Source organism: Entelurus aequoreus, linkage group LG01 (assembly GCF_033978785.1).
Source record: "Entelurus aequoreus isolate RoL-2023_Sb linkage group LG01, RoL_Eaeq_v1.1, whole genome shotgun sequence".
Classification (NCBI taxonomy): domain Eukaryota; kingdom Metazoa; phylum Chordata; class Actinopteri; order Syngnathiformes; family Syngnathidae; genus Entelurus; species Entelurus aequoreus.
Window position 1 is genome coordinate 9,515,293 of NC_084731.1, and position 23,277 is coordinate 9,538,569.

Genomic DNA, 23,277 nt, shown 5'->3' on the forward strand with positions numbered 1-23,277 from the left:
ACGGACTGTCTGATTGTGGCGGTCCGCTCCCTGTATGATCAGTGTCAGAGCTTGGTGCGCATTGCCGGCAGTAAGTCGGACACGTTTCCAGTGAGGGTTGGACTCCGCCAAGGCTGCCCTTTGTCACCGATTCTGTTCATAACCTTTATGGACAGAATTTCTAGGCGCAGTCAAGGCGTTGAGGGGATCCGGTTTGGTGGCTGCAGGATTAGGTCTCTGCTTTTTGCAGATGATGTGGTCTTGATGGCTTCATCTGGCCAGGATCTTCAGCTCTCACTGGATCGGTTCCTAGCCAAGTGTGAAGCAACTGGGATGAGAATCAGCACCTCCAAGTCCGAGTCCATGGTTCTCGCCCGGAAAAGGGTGGAGTGCCATCTCCGGGTTGGGGAGGAGACCCTGCCCCAAGTGGAGGAGTTCAAGTACCTCGGAGTCTTGTTCACGAGTGAGGGAAGAGTGGATCGTGAGGTCGACAGGCGGATCGGTGCGGCGTCTTCAGTAATGCGGACGCTGTATCGATCCGTTGTGGTGAAGAAGGAGCTGAGCCGGAAGGCAAAGCTCTCAATTTACCGGTCGATCTACGTTCCCATCCTCACCTATGGTCATGAGCTTTGGGTCATGACCGAAAGGACAAGATCACGGGTACAAGCAGGCGGGTCTCTCCCTTAGAGATAGGGTGAGAAGCTCTGCCATCCGGGAGGAGCTCAAAGTAAAGCCGCTGCTCCTCCACATTGAGAGGAGCCAGATGAGGTGTCTCGGGCATCTGGTCAGGATGCCACCCGAACGCCTCCCTAGGGAGGTGTTTCGGTCACGTCCGACCAGTAGGAGGCCACGGGGAAGACCCAGGACACGTTGGGAAGACTATGTCTCCTGGCTGGCCTGGGAACGCCTCGGGATCCCACGGGAGGAGCTGGACGAAGTGGCTGGGGAGAGGGAAGTCTGGGCTTCCCTGCTTAGGCTGCTGCCCCCGCGACCCGACCTCGGATAAGCGGAAGAAGATGGATGGATCTTTTCCTTGCCCACATAAGGGCAAGGAAAAACTCACAACCCAGTGGGACGTCAATGTGAATGACTATGAGAAACCTTGGAGAGGACCGCAGATGATAATCTTACTCATCTCACCATATGAGATATAATTTACTTCACCAAGTGTTATTTATTTATTTTTATTGTGATTACTTATGGAGTATATTGTGAATAAATTGAGAACAGGAAGTGAACAAAAGTTTTAGCAACTGTTATGTAAAAGAAAAGAGGGTAGGATTAAAAAAACTGCTACTTTCTTGTCATTTTCGAACATGTTGAATAGAGAAACTGGAAATTGTGATGTATCATGTTGTATGCATGCATGTGTGATGCATCATGATGTATGCATGCATGTGTGATGTATCATGTTGTATGCATGCATGTGTGATGCATCATGATGTATGCATGCATGTGTGATGTATCATGTTGTATGCATGCATGTGTGATGTATCATGTTGTATGCATGCATGTGTGATGCATCATGTTGTATGCATGCATGTGTGATGCATAATGATGTATGCATGCATGTGTGATGCATCATGTTGTATGCATGCATGTGTGATGTATCATGTTGTATGCATGCATGTGTGATGCATCATGATGTATGCATGCATGTGTGATGTATCATGTTGTATGCATGCATGTGTGATGCATCATGTTGTGTGCATGCATGTGTGATGCATCATGTTGTGTGCATGCATGTGTGATGCATCATGTTGTGTGCATGCATGTGTGATGCATCATGTTGTATGCATGCATGTGTGATGCATCATGTTGTGTGCATGCATGTTCCAAATAAACTCAACTCAACTCCACATTAAGTACTAAATTACTTGACTAATAAACACATTTGCCAGCTTTAAATTATCTTCATTGATTGGTCACAGTAATTCTAATTTGTCTGTAAGACTTGGAAGCTGTCTGGCCACCCTGGCCTTCAAAATAAAAGCATTTTATTTTAGCATGTACATTTTGGACCACCTTAGGCGCTTGATTCTCAAACAGCTATTTTTTTTTTTTTTTTTGAGAATTGATTTGTATTTACTTTTTAATAGTAAAACACATTTCAGTTTATTTTAGTATGTTTTTGTTGCTGGTTAAAAGGGCATTTATTTTGATATAACAGGCTTGTGGCTTGAACAGCTTTTAAAACATGTCTGTGTGAACTTTTAAGATGTATACTTCAGTACCTGTGTCCTAAATTGTCCATATATGTTAGTGTAAAGATTTATTTCTTTAGGTTTAGACCTTGAACAGGATAAGGAAATTAATGAAAATAAGAGTTGGGTGATGAAATAGCTCCCTCTACTGGGCATTTTGCCGCATTATTTCTATTTTAGCACAGCCAGAAGCAGCATCTGCCCAATGACTGTTTTCCTTCTGACATGTCACTGGTCCATCAGGTGGTGTCAGAGGAGAAAAAGGTGACCGAGGAGAGAAAGGCACCCAAGGGGACCGAGGCCCCACGGGGCCAAAGGGAGACTCAGGTTCAGGATTCTCCACACAAGCTGGAGGTAGCGGGCAGAAGGTGGAGAGTTTACTTGTTATGTCCTTATCTCCCAAACATTCCCATGTACATTATTTCTTTAACAATTGTCTTTTTTTAGGGAGAAAAGGGAGATAAGGTAAGAGGACTTCATGATTTCCCCATATTCACTTTTTGTCATTAAAGTTACTCAAGCTTACCGATAACTTTTCCTGGTCACCAGGGTAGTACCGCTTTTGGAACTAAAGGAGAGCGTGGGGATCAGGGCCCCCCAGGGCCTCCCGGGCCTTTGGGACGTGCTGGCGAGGTACGCCACACTGGGGACGGTTCTTTCTCGCAGCAGTCGTCCGGACCCCCCGGACCTGCAGGCAGAGATGGGTTGCCAGGTCCAGCAGGAGCTGATGGAGAGCCTGTGAGATCATTTTAGAAAGATCAATAATGACTGATTGCATCTGTTTCTTCGTAAATGCATCTGACTGATGGTTCATGTTGTTTCAGGGCGACCCGGGAGAGGATGGAAAGACTGTAAGTGATGAGGCTTTACTGATTTACTAAATATAGCCAGTGTTCAGTAAATCATGTTTTATGTGTATCCCTTTAGGGTCCTGCAGGGCCCCCGGGTTTCCCAGGAATTCCAGGAAGTACTGGTGCTCGAGGCCAAAAGGTTGAATTATATTTAAACTTAAGTCGATCATTCATCTGGTAATTTATTAATTCTGTGATCTGAACTTCAGGGCGAGCGAGGCGAAGGACAACCTGGACCCAGAGGTCCCCCGGGACCTCCCGGACCAGGGACTGGAAGTCGCCCGGTATGTCCGCTCCTTTCACACACGATGAAAATTGACAAACTGTGACAGGGTTTTGGTCGCTTTGTTTCAATCAATCAATCAATCAATCAATCAATCAATCAATCAATCAATCAATGTTTACTTATATAGCCCTAAATCACGAGTGTCTCAAAGGGCTGCGCAAGCCACAACGACATCCTTGGCTCAGATCCCACATCAGGGCAAGAAAAAACTCAACCCAACAAGATAACAATGAGAAACCTTGGAGGGGACCGCAGATGTGGGGACCCTCCCCCTGGGCGACCGGTGCAATGGACGTCAAGTGGATCTAGCATAATATTGTGAGGGTCTAGTCCATAGTGGATCTAACATAATAGTGAGAGTCCAATCCATAGTGGGGCCAGTAGGAGACCATCCCGAGCGGAGACAGGTCAGCAGCGCAGAGACATCCCCAACCGATGCACAGACGAGTGGTCCACCCTGGGTCCCGACCCTGGGCAGCCAGCGCTTCATCCGTGGCCACCGAACCTGTGCTCCCCCTTCCACGAAGGAGAGGGGGGCAGAGCAGAAAAGAAACGGCAGATCAACTGGTCTAAAAGGGGGGTCTATTTAAAGGTATACAAATGAGTTTTAAGATGGGACTTAAATGCTTCTACTGAGGTAGCATCTCTAACTGTTACCGGGAGGGCATTCCAGAGTACTGGAGCCCCAATAAAAAACGCTCTATAGCCCGCAGACGTTTTTTGGGCTCTGGGAATCACTAATAAGCCGGAGTTCTTTGAACGCAGATTTCTTGCCGGGACATATGGTACAATACAATCAGCAAGATAGGATGGAGCTAGACCATGTAGTATTTTATACGTAAGTAGTAAAACTTTAAAGTCACATCTTAAGTGCACATGAAGCCAGTGCAAGTGAGCCAGTATAGGTATATATATATATATACACTACCGTTCAAAAGTTTGGGGTCACATTGAAATGTCCTTATTTTTGAAGGAAAAGCACTGTACTTTTCAATGAAGAGAACTTTAAACTAGTCTTAACTTTAAAGAAATACACTCTATACATTGCTAATGTGGTAAATGACTATTCTAGCTGCAAATGTCTGGTTTTTGGTGCAATATCTACATAGGTGTATAGAGGCCCATTTCCAGCGACTATCACTCCAGTGTTCAAATGGTACAATGTGTTTGCTCATTGGCTCAGAAGGCTAATTGATTATTAGAAAACCCTTGTGCAATCATGTTCACACATCTGAAAACAGTTTAGCTCGTTCCAGAAGCTACAAAACTGACCTTCCTTTGAGCAGATTGAGTTTCTGGAGCATCACATTTGTGGGGTCAATTAAACGCTCAAAATGGCCAGAAAAAGAGAACTTTCATCTGAAACTCGACAGTCTATTCTTGTTCTTAGAAATGAAGGCTATTCCACAAAATTGTTTGGGTGACCCCAAACTTTTGAACGGTAGTGTATATATATATGTATATATGTATATAAAGGTATATACAGTATAGGCGTAATATGATCAAACTTTCTTGTTCTTGTCAAAAGTCTAGCAGCCGCATTTTGTACCAACTGTAATCTTTTAATGCTAGACATAGGGAGACCGGAAAATAATACGTTACAGTAATCGAGACGAGACGTAACGAACGCATGAATAATGATCTCAGCGTCGCTAGTGGACAAAATGGAACGAATTTTAGCGATATTACGGAGATGAAAGAAGGCCGTTTTAGTAACACTCTTAATGTGTGACTCAAACAAGAGAGTTGGGTCGAAGATAATACCCAGATTCTTTACCGAGGCGCCTTGTGTAATTGTTTGGTTGTCAAATGTTAAGGTGGTATTATTAAATAGGTGTCTGACTCCTGTATTCTTCTTCCATAGACGTTTGTTGACATGGAGGGATCAGGATTCCCGGAGTGGGATAAGATCAGGGTGAGTTGAATTGTCAAACCCTAAAATGACACTCACTCAAGGATTTGAACAAAACTTGGGTTTACTTAACACTTGGTTCCATACTGTTTGATATACTGCCTTGGCCCAAACACGGTTGGAAGAGGTGGGCCTGGGAATTGGCATGATCGCTTATCATCACCCAACCTGAACCTGTTGAGGTCGACATCCCTGATAACAAAAGCAGTTTTCCACATAACGGATAAATAGCTATTGCTGGCACGTCTACTTGTGACTTTTGCCAAGCATATGATTGATAAACATATAAGTGGGTGCATTTTGTTAGTTGGCTCAGTGTGAGTGCACACTCAATAATAGAAACTGGAAAGATTTTGGTATTTATCATCTCGTGGTGTGCTATTCAGGAACTTCGTGGCCCTCCAGGACTTCCAGGCCCTCCAGGCCTACCTGGGGTTCCCGGTACATCAGTTGCACTCGGTTCCAATGGTGCAGTGGCCTTTGGACCTCCTGGATCACCTGGAAGGGATGGAGCCTCCGGTCTACCAGTGTGTGTCTATCTGTACTTTAGCTTGGAGACCAGAATTCTAAATCAGTTCAAGAGGATCTCTACTTGTTTGATCCTGTGTGCTGTTTAGGGGCCTTCTGGGCTTCCTGGTCTACCGGGTCAACCTGGACTCAGAGGAGAAAAGGTGACTTAGGTCATGTTGTCCAGCATTTGGCCAGTTTAGGTATCCTAATCAGAATGTTTCTCCAAAGGGTGACTGTGGTGAGCTCAGCCTTCAGGGAGCAGCTGGAGAGAAGGTAGGTTACATAGACCTGCAGCTTCATCCTCATCATACTTGGATCTTTCTGGTGGTGTTTTCTGTTTCCGTTATATTGTTCATTACCAGGGTGTAAGTGACACTTTCTGTTTGTACCAGGGTTCTCGTGGGGACCCCGGACTGCCAGGAACGCATGGACAGACTGGGCTGGCTGGGCTTCCGGGTCCCATGGGTCCATCTGGGCCTCCAGGACCACCTGGGCCACCAGGGTCACCAAATTCCTTTGGCTTTGTGAGTAATGGGCCGACATAATCACTTTCACTATAACAACACAACTTGATAGTTTGTGTCGTCAGAATACAGGTGCACTCTAGACTCGGTTTCATGTGGCTTTGTTTGAGTAATTAAATAAATATTTGACTAATTCACTGGACTAGTGCCTTCATAAATATTGTATACTGCATGTGCAGGCTGACCGAGATGGCTTTGAGAGAACCAGCAGCATACCGGGCCCACCAGGACCACAGGTAGCCAATCGTGCTAAAGTTTCCAGTCGTCACATTCAGACACGCCATCATAATGTTTGTGTTTTCCAGGGTTCTCCAGGAATCCCAGGTCTACCGGTAAGTATGTGTTTCCTTTGTTTTGTGTCGCTATGGTAACTGCTACGCAACGCTTTGTATCGATACACGCCTGCTGTACTCATACGCCGGAAGAAAAGTCAGCTAAATGCTCAAGCAAGCCACTTTCAGAAAAACAAGACCATTCAAACAACAAGCACTTAAAGAAGGCAAATGTTGAAAACCAAACAAACAGTCCGAGACCAACGAATGTGATGACGAATTTCATAAAAGAAAATGGTAACACACTTTGCCTTTCCAACAGTACAAGTAACTTTCCTCCACCGCTAAAACGTATTGAACAAGCAGCCTCATTTAGTAGTTCTTATACACGAGCAAGATATGAACATGTTTACATTCACATTAAAGTCTTCTCTTAGTGTTGATACCAATACCATCCATGTAGACCTTGTGCACTGCGGGGGAAAAAATATTTTGCATATGTCAAAGTGTTTAGGATAGGATAGGATCGGTCTTTATTGTCATTGCAACAAGTACAACGAAACTAAGTTTTCAGCACAAACCCGTTCAAGATTAGACAAACAAACAGTGTACAGGGTTACAGAACAGGAACGCTGATGGGTTGCCAAGAGGCGCCCTGTAAAAGGTGGGGAAAAAGGTAAAATGCTGGGGAACAAAGGCCTAGTCTGGAGTGGGAAAAAAACCTCCATGCAATGCACACATAAACATGTTACATTTAATCACGACAACTCGCAACAGAGGCGGAGGGAGTTGGGGCCCTGGAGGTCGACTGCTGCTGTGAAGCGCTGCCAGCCGTCCATCACCCCGAAGGGGAATCAAGCGGTGGTGAAGGCGTGGGGTGGGGGAGGGGGCGGGTGTGTGTAAATGCCCATTGTCTTGGGTGTGTTGATGTAGTGTTCATGTTCATAGGCCTGGGGCCGTTCTGCATGCAAGCAAAAGTTCGACTCCAGGTGTCGTTGAGGAGGGAGGGAGGTCAAAAGCGTCCATCATTGAGGTGCCCTCGGGGATGTTTTCAGAACAGCCTGCTCCTGTTGTTGGAGCGTCAAGGCCATTCGAGGGAGTCAAATCCTAGATTAGGATTTTTGTTTTTCTGCAAGCAGACATTACAATGGCTTGTCTGTTCTATTCGTCCATGCTGGCCCTCTTATCCAGTTTTTCCCTTACCAGCTTTTCCATGATGTGATCCATCTTGCGTCTGTGATCCCACAGCCCAGCCCAAACCTTCCATTGCGACGAACAGCCTTTGGGCCCCTTGAGTGTCTGCCATCGTCTTACGAATTTGACGATGCAATGCCCAGCATTGCTCTGGTTTAAAGGGGAACTATGATGATTTTACTATTTAAAACCCTTCCTTGTGGTCTACATAATATATATCGGACATACGTTGTTGTACATTTTGCTCCACCGTCACATTTACAACCCACTTTCCGCATATATCTGCAAGATGTTTGTTTGTGGATTGCAATTGAAATCACGGCCACATCCTCTCCAACAGTATCAGAATTTATATTTTTAAAATGTACAATCTTAAATATATTCTGAAAACGAACACCACTGGTGTTTTTCTACCAGACACTTCATAAACATATAGGTTCACCCGGTCACAACATTAGGTACAACTGCGCATGCCCCGATCGATAGACTCCACAGCTGCATAAAAAAAAACTGCTTTTGCCAGCATTTATGTTATTGCATGTCACATGTCTGTGTTATTGTGCGCATGACAAGATTAGATGAAAACACTTCATTTTACCTTATCTTGTGTTTCCTCACACCAAGTGGTAATATCCCTGTCTTTTTATGTTTTAAGTTTTGCGACTGATACAATTTTCTACTGTGTAGAAAATTACACTGTACTGTACTGTGCAATCTACTAATAAAAGTTTCAATCAATCAATGCACGCTTTGGCTTTGTTTAACATGAGTAGCCAACATTGTAACAACATTTATTAGTCAGAAAAGACGAAAATCACCTTAGGTCCTCTTTTAAGAAGTTTTGTTCGATTGCGAGTTCAGTTGTCATTCTGATTTCTAGGGCCGACCAGGTTTACCGGGAAGCAACGGTGAAAAAGGAGCAGAGGGACAAAGAGGGCCACTAGGAATCCCAGGTGTGGATGGGTATCCAGGACAGGCAGTAAGTTGGCAAATGAATTCCAAGAAAAAAACACAAATAAGTAAAAATAGACTGCTGAAAGGTGAATGTAACGTGTCCTTGTTTGGTTTTAGGGGGTGAAAGGGGATAGAGGAGGGAAGGGAGAACAAGTAAGTTCAATATTTATACACGGGTTAAAGAAAGAATCTTTACGGAAATATTCTTGTCAAAGGGTTTTCCAGGGCGCGACGGTGGACTACCTGGACCTCCAGGGCCTCCGGGACCTCCTGGCCGGATCGTATACTCGACAGACGGTGATGTAAGTCCGAGGCGAAAGTGGAGATGCCTTCTAAAACAAGCCACCATGTGTCACCTAATCCCTCTTACTAATGGTCACTGCATGGCTTGTTGTGTGTTCACCTTACTCACCCAACTTTGTCTTGCTGTAGTATAACAACGTTTATTGGAGAGAAGGGTTGCAGGTGAGTGGATGCTGTCATTGCTCGAGAACCAACCTCCCTCTGATCTCACGCATTCACATCTTTTGGTTTGTCTCTCCGGCAGACGGGGGCAGGAATTCCAGGCCGTGCTGGATTTCCCGTAAGTTCCCTTGAAGCACAATGCAAGAAAGTTGAGATAAGTCACAACGTCGATTGTTTTTATTTAAGGGACCAGTAGGACCGAAGGGGGACAAGGGGGACACCGGTTCTCCGGGTTTTGCCCCTAAGGTAAGCCAATCTACTTGTCAGGTTCAAACACTGATGACATCTATTAAACAAGACAAGAGGCAAAAAATTAAACAGAGACAGAATTCAATTTGGACTCAATATTGAGGAGAGTCGTCTGTACACTGTACCCTTGTACGGTATCTCAGCACGCTCTGCCAAAAGATTGCACGCCTCCTTCTTTTATTTTGGACCCTAACCCGACCACATGGCCACCACTGTTTCCAAAGGACAAGGGTCGCAAAAAGTTCACAGAAAAGGTCGTAAACAATTCACAGAAAAGGTCCGTTCAAAAAGAGTTTGTAAAATAGTTCCAAAAGAGGTCCATAAAATAGTTCAAAAAGACGTTCGTAAACCAGTTAAAAAAGGAGGTTCAAAAAGAGGTCGTCTGGAAATTGGGCATATCCTGTCTTCTCTCCGCTTTGAAGTTCTTGGGTTAGAACAATATAATATCTTTCTGTTGATTACCATACATGAAAGAACACAGGCACACATTCCTCTTGCTTCCCCACCCCTACACGGTGGAGTTTTACGAACCTTACTCTTGGTAGGTTTCAAAGACAGCTTCTGTCTTCTCACCAGACCCTCAATGTAACACAAAGTATTTGTGATAATTTAGAAACAATTATTCTAACACTACTCTCCGAATCTTGATGACACCGCCTCACTAAGTCAGCCATTAAAGGCCTACTGAAAGCCACTACTACCAACCACGCAGTCTGATAGTTTATATATCAATGATGAAATCTTAACATTGCAACACATGCCAATACGGCCGGGTTAACTTATAAAGTGACATTTTAAAATTCCCGCCACACTTCCGGTTGAAAAACTCCTTTGGATATGATTTATGCGCGTGACGTCACAAAATACACGGAAGTGGTTGGACCCCATCGAACCCGATACAGAAACCTCTTGTTTTCTTCGACAAAATTCCACAGTATTCTGGACATCTGTGTTGGTGAATCTTTTGCAATTTGTTTAATGAACAATGGAGGCTGCAAAGAAGAACGTTGTAGGTGGGATCGATCGGTGTCTTAGCGGCTAAGTACAATACTTACAGCAACACAACAAGGACTACTTACTACGCCTAGCCGATGCTTGCCGCCAAACCCACGGATGAAGTCCTTCGTCGCGCCGTCGAACGCTGGAACGCAGGTGAGCACGGCTGTTGATGGGAAGATGAGGGCTGGCTGGCGTAGGTGGAGCGCTAATGTTTTTATCATAGTTCTGTGAGGTCCGGTTGCTACGTTGCTAAATTAGCCTTAGCGTCGTTAGCAACAGCATTGTTAAGCCTTACCAGGCTGAGAATTTTTAACCGTGTAGTTACATGTACATGGTTTAATAGTATTGTTGATCTTCTGTCTATCCTTCCAGTCAGGGGTTTATTTATTTTGTTTCTATCTTCATTTGAGAACGATGCTATCACGTTAGCTCAGTAGCTAAGTGTGTCACCGATGTATTGTCGTGGGGATAAAAGTCACTTTAAATGTCCATTTCGCGTTCTCGACTCTCATTTTCAAGAGGATATAGTATCCGAGGTGGTTTAAAATGCAAATCTGTGATCTACAATAGAAAAAGGAGAGTGTGTGGAATCCAATGAGCCAGCTTGTACCTAAGTTACGGTCAGAGCGAAAAAAGATGCGTCCATCACTGCCTCTCGAGTCCTTCACTGTAACGTTCCTCATCCACGAATCTTTCATCCTCGCTCAAATTAATGGGGTAATCGTCGCTTTGTCGCTCCGAATCTCTCGCTCCATTGTAAACAACGGGGAATTGTGAGTAATACTAGCTCCTGTGACGTCACGCTACTTCCGGTACAGGCAAGGCTTTTTTTATCAGCGAGCAAAAGTTGCAAACTTTATCGTCGATTTTCTCTACTAAATCCTTTCAGCAAAAATATGGCAATATCGCGAAATGATCAAGTACGACACACAGAATGGATCTGCTATTCCCGTTTAAATAAAAAAAATTCATTTCAGTAGGCCTTTAAACGGCAATAATGAATGTGGTTTGTTCAGGGTGAGAAAGGAGAGCCAGGTATCGTCAGGGGTCCCGATGGACGTCCTTTCTACCTGGGGGGCCTGGCAGGAAATCAAGTAACTATGGCATTATATGTTTCTGTTTGCTTTTACATCCAGTTGCACGTGTAGAGTGTAAATACTGTACCACTATGTGTCTGTTCACAGGGCGACGTTGGACCTCCTGGCCCAGTTGGACCTCCAGTAAGTTTTCTGCATATACATTTATTTAATTTTTTTTATTTAACCAGGAAAAATCCCATTGAGATTAAGAACCTCTTTTTCAAGGGAGTACTGGCCAAGAAGCAGCAGAATTACACATACAATGACATTCACATTACACATTAAAATGACAGGATGGACATCAAGTAAAACAGTTACAGATAACCGAGGCTCCTTCAAATGCTCTCAGTTTAGATTTAAAAGCATTTAAGGATAACAAATTCAGTCAGCTTCCAGTCCCTTTGTGGCATGTTCCAAGCACAAGGAGCTGCATAGACAAAAAAATGTTCCCTAGCTCAGTGCGAGCAAAAGGGACAGAGAGCAACAGCTGATCGTTGGATCTCAGAGCATAAGAGTTCGTACTTCTCCGTGAAATCAATGCACAAATGTAATCGGACAATAGTCCCAGAAGAGCCTTCTAAAAAAATGTTTACCAATGACACTGTCTCCTAATGCGGTGGTCCCCAACCACCGGTCCGTGGACCGGTACCGGTCTGTGAAGCATTTGCTACCGGGCCGGAGAGAAACATTGAATAATTTATTAAGGACTGCATTTTCTCCGACTTAACTTTGGCCTGTCCCACCAGACCAGGGGTGTCAAACTTGTTTTCATTGAGGGCCACACCGCAGTCATGGCTGCCAATAGAGGGCCGCTTGTAACAGTAAATAATTAATGAATTTGCCTATGAATTTTAATATTTTACATTTTTTTTACGTAATTATTTTAAAAAATCTGTGGATTTGACCACTGTTTTTTACAGGAAAAAACTGTCAGCTTAGTTGCCAGACTTTTACTGTAAAATATTTTATAATTTATTATTATTATTATTATTATCACAACATATTACTGTAAATAGAAATACAGTACCGCTGTCTAATTTTATTTTGGCAACTCAGCTGCCAGTTTTGTACCATAATAAAATGTGTGGTACCATAAAATCATCAACCGTGGATTTAAAACATTTTTTAAAAAATGACAGCTCAGTCGACAGAATTTTACCGTAAAAAAACAAAACATTGGTTAGTTTTTTTTTCAACTTACTTACACTACCGTTCAAAAATTTGGTGTCACATTGAAATGTCCTTATTTTTAAAGAAAAAGCACTGTACTTTTCAATGAAGATAACTTTAAACTAGTCTTAACTTGAAAGAAATACACTCTATACATTGCTAATGTGGTAAATGACTATTCTAGCTGCAAATATCTGGTTTTTGGTGCAATATCTACATAGGTGTATAGAGGCCCATTTCCAGCTACTATCACTCCAGTGTTCTAATGGTACAATGTGTTTGCTCATTGGCTCAGAAGGCTAATTGATGATTAGAAAACCCTTGTGCAATCATGTTCACACATCTGAAAACAGTTTAGCTCGTTTCAGAAGCTACAAAACTGACCTTCCTTTGAGCAGATTGAGTTTCTGGAGCATCACATTTGTGGGGTCAATTAAACGCTCAAAATGGCCAGAAGAAGAGAACTTTCATCTGAAACTCGACAGTCTATTCTTGTTCTTAGAAATGAAGGCTATTCCACAAAATTGTTTGGGTGACCCCAAACTTTTGAACGGTAGTGTATGCCGTAAAAAAATCCTTAAATTTTACAGTAAAATCTATTGGTTATTTTTATAGTGTACAATTTGATGGATAACTTGCTTCGAAACCATAAATTCAGCAGATATTTAAGTATTTATGTGGATTTTGACCATAAAAGTTTGATACTATAATATTTGTTGCAATATTGGACACTATTTTGCAGATTTCCATCTGCATTTCATTGCAAAGAAACAAGTCCAGGGCTCCCACTAATTCAGCGTTATAGTGACTTGTATTTTTTCACAAGTGGGAAGCCGGTCCCTGAAAATAATGCCTACATTAAAACGGTTCCGTGGTGCAAAAAAGGTTGGGGACTACTGTCCTAATGGACAGAGAAGGCCATCCCACCCGAGAGTACAAGTCACAGTGGTGTGTCCTGGCTCTACAGTTTGTGATGAACCTCAAAGAAGCTTGGTAAACACAGTCCACCATCTGTAGACAGGGATGCAGGCCTGGCCCTAACCAATCTGGCGCCCTAGGCACACATCGGCAGTGAAGTGTATATACTCACAAGAAACCGAATAGCTTTGTTTTTGACCTTTTTTTTTACTTAAAGAAGGCAAATTAACATATTATATGAGAATGTTATGTTATGATTATCTTTAACCGAATCACAGCAGTGCTCAAATTAAAAAACAGCATTCCCTCTCATGTGATATTGCTTAATTAACATTAATGATGTGCACTTTAACAACTAGGCTTACAACTATACCTAATATATAAAGGGGTGGAAAAGTGACTATTACCTGCAGGGCAAACATTAGCTAACCAGAAGGCAATAACAATGTAAACAAAAAACACCTGCTTAAAAGATCTAATACAAATGTCCCTGAGGAATGTAAGGTGGGAGTACTGTAATTACCTAACGTTACATTATTATTTTCCATAACAATTTAGCCCCCTCCACAAAATTAACCCGACGTTAAAACAGAACTAGCTATTTATTGATTAGCAATTGCCGAATCATGTAACATTAGCTTAATGATAAAAAGCCAGGTTACTATCACATTCTGTACCAGACAAATAATTTTATGTAGGCTAACGTTACCTACCTGCTACCTTTGTCTTTTTCTCGTTTCTCCTCTGCTTTTCTCTTTTTTCTTCCCTGGGCACCTGACAGTTTTGGCTGTTTTGACATCTTGTGTTGATTTTTTGATGTGGTGACGTCCAAAAAGAGTCATGATACGGGACGGGAGGGCGTAATGTTGTAACAAATCATATTTCTATTAAATAGGCTTTACTTTGCATTTTAATTAACGTGAGATTATTTTTTGTATTTAGAAATAATAGTACCAACTTTTATTTTTTTTAAATTTTTTTTTCTCCAACATTTGTGGCACTGGCGTGGCACCCCCTGATGGACGGCGCCCTTAGCATTTGCCTATACAGCCTATGCCACGGGCTGGCCCTGTGCCACGGCACAGTTGGTTGGTGTGACTGTCTCTCCCTGTCGGGGTTCCATGGACCACCAAGGACTGACATGACTGCAAGCAGTTTGTGACTTTGTTTATTTTTCAATAGTACTCAGTCTCTGGTCGGGTCGCTTTTCAGCTCCTTCCTCTTCCACCGCTCGCTCTTCCGGTCACTTTTCAGCCTCCCGTGTCGTCGTCTGTCCCTCGCTCTCCGTTGATTTCACGCTGCATGTGCTCGCGTCTCTCCAGCTCCTTCCGCCCCGTCTTTCTCGGCTGCCGCCCTTTTACACACTGGGAGGGGATTACACAATTTTGCGCAGCCGGGCGATCCGCACACCTGATGTTTATTACGGCAACGATCCCGGCGCGTCCCGCCTCGCCGCTGGCCTGCCGGCCGCGCCTCCTCGCAGCCATCTCGGGGTCGGCCCCGGCGTGTCCCGCCTCGCTGTCGGTCTGCCGGCCACGCCTCCCCACAGTTGGGAATCACTGAGCTGATGAATTTATATTAATTGATGGAAACAAACCTGCATAAGCTTTTTTTTTTTTTCCAGGGCTCTTATGGTCCTACTGGCCCAAAAGGAGAAATCGGCTTTCCAGGTCGACCAGTGAGTGTTTTTCTTGTTTGTAATTTTAAAAAATTCCCATTAACACATGCGGTGTGTCAGGGTAAAATATGTTTTACATCATAGGGTCGACCAGGACTGAACGGCGTCAAAGGGCAGAAGGGAGAGTCACATGGCGGGTCAGGATACTCTGTGAGTACATGTTTTCATGCAGAAGCAGAACTTCATCTACAACAAGTCATCAATTTTTTTTGGTGCAGGGTCCCCCAGGTCCGCCGGGCCCACCTGGACCTCCTGGACCGACATCCAGAGTGAGTTGAGATGCATCCAAGTCATCTGCAGTTGTTTTGATATTCCATTCTTTTGTGGTTTTAGGGATTTGAAGATGACTCCAGGTATTATCCAGGTGAGTGTGTGTCATATTAGGCTGTCATCTGAAACAATGCATCATCTCATATGCTTCTTTATGTTGCAGCTACTAAAGGAGAGAAAGGTGACCGTGGAACACCAGGTCTACCCAGCCAGCCAGGTAAGGCAGCTTCCACTCGACGTCTTGGCTTCATGTTCTGTGGTCTATTCTGAACTTCCTGCTTGTGATTCAGGTGTTGAGTCCAACTTTGACATATACGCCTTAAAGGTAAGCTTGCTTTGTCAGCGTAACAGAACATGGACTTGGAGCATTCACACACTGGGTGTTGTACAATATTTCTGTATCCAGAGCGAGTTGAAAGGTGAATCGGGAGATCCGGGCTTCAAAGGGGAGAAAGGAGAACCAGGCGGGGGATATTATGACCCGCGTTATGGAGGAAGTGGAGCAACGGGTGTCCCGGGACCCCCGGTGAGATCCTAGTATTGTGGTTTGAATGATGAACATACTGTTGCTCTTTGCATAAACAAGTCCACACACCCTTGAAGAATGAGGAAATTAGTAATCAATATCGTCTAACGTGATGCACTTCCTGCATAGTTCAGGTGATCGATAAGTATATCTGTTAGATTGTATCTGTATCGTGCATCCTCATTGGAGAATAACCTGTCCCATTGAAGCTCAATGCTGAATACTAGGGATGGTCAAATCTGACACTTAAAATCGATATCTGTCTGATACTGGCCAAAGTAGGGCGACTGGTGCAATGGACGTCGAGTGGATCTAACATAATAGTGAGAGTCCAGTCCATAGTGGATCTAACATAATAGTGAGAGTCCAGTCCATAGTGGATCTAACATAATAGTGAGAGTCCAGTCCATAGTGGATCTAACATAATAGTGAGAGTCCAGTCCATAGTGGATCTAACATAATAGTGAGAGTCCAGTCCATAGTGGATCTAACATAATAGTGAGAGTCCAGTCCATAGTGGATCTAACATAATAGTGAGAGTCCAGTCCATAGTGGATCTAACATAATATTGTGAGAGTCCAGTCCATAGTGGATCTAACATAATAGTGAGAGAGTCCAGTCCATAGTGGATCTAACATAATAGTGTGAGAGTCCAGTCCATAGTGGATCTAACATAATATTGTGAGAGTCCAGTCCATAGTGGATCTAACATAATAGTGTGAGAGTTCAGTCCATAGTGGATCTAACATAATATTGTGAGAGTCCAGTCCATAGTGGATCTAACATAATAGTGAGAGTCCAGTCCATAGTGGATCCAACATAATAGTGAGAGTCCAGTCCATAGTGGATCTAACATAATAGTGTGAGAGTCCAGTCCATAGTGGATCTAACATAATATTGTGAGAGTCCAGTCCATAGTGGATCTAACATAATATTGTGAGAGTCCAGTCCATAGTGGATCTAACATAATATTGTGAGAGTCCAGTCCATAGTGGATCTAACATAATAGTGAGAGTCCAGTCCATAGTGGATCCAACATAATAGTGAGAGTCCAGTCCATAGTGGATCTAACATAATAGTGTGAGAGTCCAGTCCATAGTGGATCTAACATAATATTGTGAGAGTCCAGTCCATAGTGGATCTAACATAATATTGTGAGAGTCCAGTCCATAGTGGATCTAACATTATTGGGAGAGTCCAGTCCATAGTGGATCTAACATAATAGTGCGAGAGTCCAGTCCATAGTGGATCTAACATAATAGTGAGAGTCCAGTCCATAGTGGATCTAACATAATAGTGAGAGTCCAGTCCATAGTGGATCTAACATAATAGTGAGAGTCCAGTCCATAGTGGATCTAACATAATAGTGTGAGAGTCCAGTCCATAGTGGATCTAACATAATAGTGAGAGTCCAGTCCATAGTGGATCTAACATAATATTGTGAGAGTCCAGTCCATAGTGGATCTAACATAATAGTGTGAGAGTCCAGTCCATAGTGGATCTAACATAATAGTGTGAGAGTCCAGTCCATAGTGGATCTAACATAATAGTGATAGTCCAGTCCATAGTGGGGCCAGCAGGAGACCATCCCGAGCGGAGACAGGTCAGCAGCGCAGATAACGTCCCCAACCAATGCACAGGCGAGCGGTCCACCCCGGGTCCCGACTTTGGACAGCCACATGAAATGAATGTTTCTGTGCACATTCAACAAGCGAGGGGCTCTTCAGCACAGCTTCCATTATTCTCTAGAAATACTCGCATGCTACGATCTAATAACAATGGACTTTCACCAAAATATTAGTATGCACTCTTACTATCACATACCTTTCTTGTTTTTAACTCGCGCAACAAACCAAAAAAAAGATGTACTTTACAAAAGTGCTTCATCCGTTTCACTTCCTCTCAATAAAGTATATATTATCCAACCAGGGCCCGCAAGGGGACTCCATTGTTGGCCCACCGGGTCCCCAGGGGCAACCCGGTTTACCAGGAAGAGGCTATGCTGGTCAACCAGGACCACCAGGGCCACCTGGACCTCCAGGACCCGCCTTGCTTGGGCCTCACAGGGGAACACAAAGTAGGTTGGGTACCAAATGCATTCATTTCATTTGTTCAATTTTCTTCTGATGTGGTTTCTTGCTTTCCATTTTGACTGACAGCCATCAGTATTCCTGGACCTGCTGGACCACCTGGAATCCCTGGATTACCAGGACACTCGTCGGGGGTGAGAAAATCAAAAAATAACCTGTAGAGTTGAATAATTCCTTTAAATGCCTTTAGCACTGAATTCTTGTTGCCACTTCAAGATATACAAAAATATCATCCAAAGTTCAAGTTTGTTGCTTGATGCTAGCCATCCTTGATCTGAAAAAGACATTTAGTGCTCAGCATCATCATGATGTGTGTCTTTGTGCATGCAGGTGACCGTGCTGCAGTCCTACGATGTCATGACCGCTACTGCCAGAAGACAACCAGAGGGCTCGCTGGTTTATGTCATAGAACAGACGGATCTTTACTTACGAGTCAGAGAAGGGGTTCGCCAAGTCCACGTAAGTAGGACATCTTGGCTCTCATTAAACAGACCTGTCACAAATGTGTCGTGTCACCTTTTCAGCTTGGGGGCTACATTCCTCTGCCGGGTGAAGACGTGAGTATCCCATTTTTTTACCCCCAAAGTTTAAATCTCCAAAATGTTGGGATTTTGGTTGTTTATGTTGAACACTATTGCAGGGCAATGAGGTTGCAGCAGTGGAACCCCCACCAGTTGTTCCGTATTCCCCGCACCATAACTCCAACGACACCTATGGGCATGCGCAGAGTCCAGTCCCGGTTAATCCAGACCATTCTTCCCAGCCTGACCCACATCGGACCAGCCAGCCAAACCCTCCTTACCAAACAAACCCTGATGGCCGAGAGCCAAACCTTCCCTATCCCAGATACCATCCTGACACTCGATACCCATCTCAGCCGGATCCACAATACCCGGCCCCAACAGACCCAAGATACCCGAGTTACACAGAACGGGTGAACCACCCAGATGGTCGTTATCCAATCCATTCACCCCATGAACGGCCACCCTACTACGCAGTAACCCCTCAGCGAAGGCCTCATCCACCTGTGGCACACACTCCGACCCATCGTCACACATCAGGTCCAGGGGTAAGGAAAGTCCCTTACTTACCTGCTGACTGTAGAAGATTTGAACTCATTTTCTGTTTCTCCAGCTCCATCTAATAGCCTTGAACCAGCCCCAGACTGGATCCATGCAGGGCATCCGGGGCGCCGACTTCCTGTGCTTCACCCAGGCCCAAGCCATCGGGATGAAAGGAACATTCCGGGCCTTCTTATCCTCCAAACTCCAGGATTTGCAGAGCATTGTCCGCAAAGCCGACAGGGACCGCTTGCCTTTAGTCAACCTGAAGGTAATCGTATACAAAACAAACTGGTAAAGCTAAAGATAATTAACATACGTGCATTTCTTACTTGCCAGGACGAGATTCTGTTTGACAACTGGGACGCCATGTTTAGAGGAGACAGAATGAAAGAGAATGTCCCAATCTACTCTTTCGATGGGAAAGATGTTCTGCGTGACAGCACATGGTACGTTCAAGCATCAATATAACATAGATGATAATCAGGGATATTGACCATTAGTTGGCCATTTCCATTTCCTGTTGACCGTCACAGGGAAGCTGTGGCCTATCCCAGCTGACTTAGAGTGGGAGGCAGGGTACACGGAAGATGGCCTACTGGTTAACTGGGCGCTCTATTGGTTTACTCTTACTGTTTAGAGAGAGGAATCCAGCTTTACTGCCATGAAGGTGGAAACATTCTGCTTTGAGTTTGTTTCTCTCCCAAAGCTAGAGGAAGACCTCATCCCAGTGAGGAGCCCGATGAAGGGGTAATGTCCTTCGACTCGGGCTCTCTTTGATTAAAGATTTTCATCGTCAAATCTTTTTGTTGGATTTTGCCCGTCATCAACCATCAGTTGAATCTATGGTGATGATGGTATGTGGTACTGTTCACTGACTGATCTAGGTGTCAGTAACTTAAGCTAAAGATAAATAAAGTTATAAGTCCCAACGATCATCACACACACACTCGGTGTGGTGAAATGTGTCTTCTGCATTTGACCCGTCCCCATGTTCATACCCTGGGGGGTGAGGGGTAAATGGTAAATGGGTTGTACTTGTATAGCGCTTTTCTACCTTTTTTAAGGAACTCAAAGCGCTTTGACACTATTTCCACATTCATCCATTCACACACACACATTCACACATTCACACACTGATAGCGGGAGCTGCCATGCACGGCGCTAACCAGGCCCATCAGGAGCAAGGGTGAAGTGTCTTGCTCAAGGACACAACGGACGTGACTAGGATGGTAGAAGGTGGGGATTGAACCAGTAACCCTCAGATTGCTGGCACGGCCACTCTCCCAACTTCGCCACGCCGTTCCACGCATGTGCTGTCCACATGTGTGGACAGCACCTTTTAGCTCTTATTTCCAAAATTGTGTACACTACTGAATTGGGGTCTCATGGCCGCTTATGTGGACACTTACACTGCCATCTGGTGGTGTCAGAAGAGTATTACATACAATGGAATTTGGGAAAAAAAAGTGTAAAAATAAAACTTAACATGTCACTACACATGAAGTACACGTTTGTGTACTTATGGACTAAGCACATCATATCAAAAAATGATTCTTAGTAGAGATGTCCGATGATGGCTTTTTTGCCGATATCCGATATTCCGATATTGTCCAACTCTTGATTACCGATTCCGATATCAACCGATACCGATATATACAGTCGTGGAATTAACACATTATTATGCCTAATTTTGCTGTGATGCCCCGCTGGATGCATTAAACAATGTAACAAGGTTTTCCAAAATAAAACAACTGAAGTTATGGGGAAAAATGCCAACATGGCACTGCCATATTTGTTATTGAAGTCACAAAGTGCATTATTTTTTTTAACATGCCTCAAAACAGCAGCTTGGAATTTGGGACATGGTTGAGGTGGGTGGGGGGGGGGGGGTTTGGGTAGGGGTTAGCGGGGGGGGTGTATATTGTAGCGCAGTGGTCCCCAACCTTTTTGTAGCTGGGGACCGGTCAACGCTTGAAAATGTGTCCCACGGACCGGGGGGGGGATTTTTTTATTTTTTTATTTATTTATTTTTTTTCCCTAAAGAAATACAATCATGTGTGCTTACGGACTGTATCCCTGCAGACTGTATTGATCTATATTGACATACACATACACAATATGTATATATTGTGTTTTTTATGTTGATTTAATTTAAAAAAAAAAAAAAGAAAACCTTTTTTTTTTTTTTTTTTTAATTACTTGCGCGGCCCGGTACTAATCGGCCCGGTGGTTGGGGACCACTGTTGTAGCGTTCCGGAAGAGTTAGTGCTGCAAGGGGTTCTGGGTATTTGTTCTGTTGTGTTATGGTGCGGATGTTCTCCCGAAACGGGTTTGTCATTCTTGTTTGGTGTGGGTTCACAGTGTGGCGCATATTTGCAACAGTGTTAAAGTTGTTTATACGGCCACCCTCAGTGTGACCTGTATGGCTGTTGACCAAGTATGCCTTGCAATCACTTGTGTGTGTGAAAAGCCGTAGATATTATGTGATTGGGCCGGCACGCAAAGGCAGCGCCTTTAAGGTTTATTGACGCTCTGTACTTCTCCCTACGTCCGTATACCACTCCGTACAGCGCCGTTTTAAAAAGTCATACATTTTACTTTTTGAAACAGATATTGATCATTTCCGATATTACATTTTAAAGCATTTATCGGCCGATAATATTGGCAGCCCGATATTATCGGACATCTCTACTCAAAATCAATGTGTACATGATCTGTAATGAGGCCTGTTAATGGATTTATCCATTGCACATGATCGACAAAATAAAAATAACGCTGTGTTTTTCCAGGCCGGAGAAGATGATGTGGCACGGCACAACCACTAATGGGCAGCGGCATGTGGATAGTTACTGCGAGGCGTGGCGTGTGAGCAGCCCCGCGCTGACTGGTACGGCGGCGTCGCTACAGAGTGGCAGTTTGCTGCAGCAGAGTCCCAGCAGCTGCTCCAGCTCCTATGTCGTGCTGTGTGTGGAGAACAGCTACATTGGCCAGGCCAGGAGATAAACACACACAAGAACCCTGCTACGGGCTATAACATTGTTAAATGATCTCTTACATGTTGTTTTTAAATTGCATTTAGTGGTGCTACACAAGATTATCATAGGCTATGTGAAGCAGAAGCTACAGTATACTGGACTGAAGTGGACTGTAACTGTGGACACATTTGAACGTACCTAAGCTCCAATGAACAAGATCATGTATTTGAAAGGAAAACAACTAATAACTGTTTGTTTTTTTTGCAATAACAAGGACATTTTGTGTGTGTTTTTCGAAATAAGCGTGCCTGTTCTTTTTCAACTTTTGCTTTTCAACGTCTTGTTTAAGTTTTTGCAAAATAATTCCCAATATATCCGGTAATGTTAGGACATATTTGGCTTGACTTGATGCTAGGAGTGTAACGGTACGTGTATTTGTATTGAACCGTTTCGGTACGGGGGTTCCGGTTCGGTTCGGATATGTACCGAACGAGTTTCCACACGGACATGTTAAGTAGCGTAACGCACGTTGTGTAAACAATGCACACCAAGGCACAACTCACGGCATGCTAGCAGCTAACGGGCTACGATACGTCCTCTTTTCACCGGACATGTCCTCTTTTGCGGAGCTGTCAGGGCGGAGTTTCTTAAATGCCTCAAATGTCCGGCATTTTGAGTTAGGGTTGCGTGTATTTGCAATGTACGTTCAGGGTTAAGAAGGGGTTAAAAACAAAACAAATTGTGTGCGCCGCAGCATTGGTGAGGGAGGGGCAGAGACAGAGAGAGAGAGAGAGTTATGATAAACGCGCATGCGTCACCAGGCTCTGCTTTTTATCCATAGATTTATCAGATTTAATTTTTTTATTATCTATAGCAAGGGTGTCAAAAGTGTGCCCCGGAGGCCATTTGCAGCCCACAGCTAATGTTTTAAAGGCCCACGGCACATTCTAAAAATACTATTCAAATAAACAAAAACATAACAAAAGTGAAATAAAAAAGCTTAAAGTTTAAAGACCTACTGAAATGAGATTTTCTTATTTAAACGGGGATAGCAGATCCATTCTATGTGTCATACTTGATCATTTCGCGATATTGCCATATTTTTGCT

At 43.9% G+C, this 23,277-nt stretch overlaps 1 pseudogene; it reads left to right on the plus strand.

The window, feature by feature from the left end:
• The window catches only part of LOC133648000 (collagen alpha-1(XVIII) chain-like), a 47,702-nt pseudogene extending 25,231 nt beyond the window's left edge, over positions 1–22,471 (plus strand).
• The last annotated feature ends 806 nt before the right edge of the window (positions 22,472–23,277 follow it).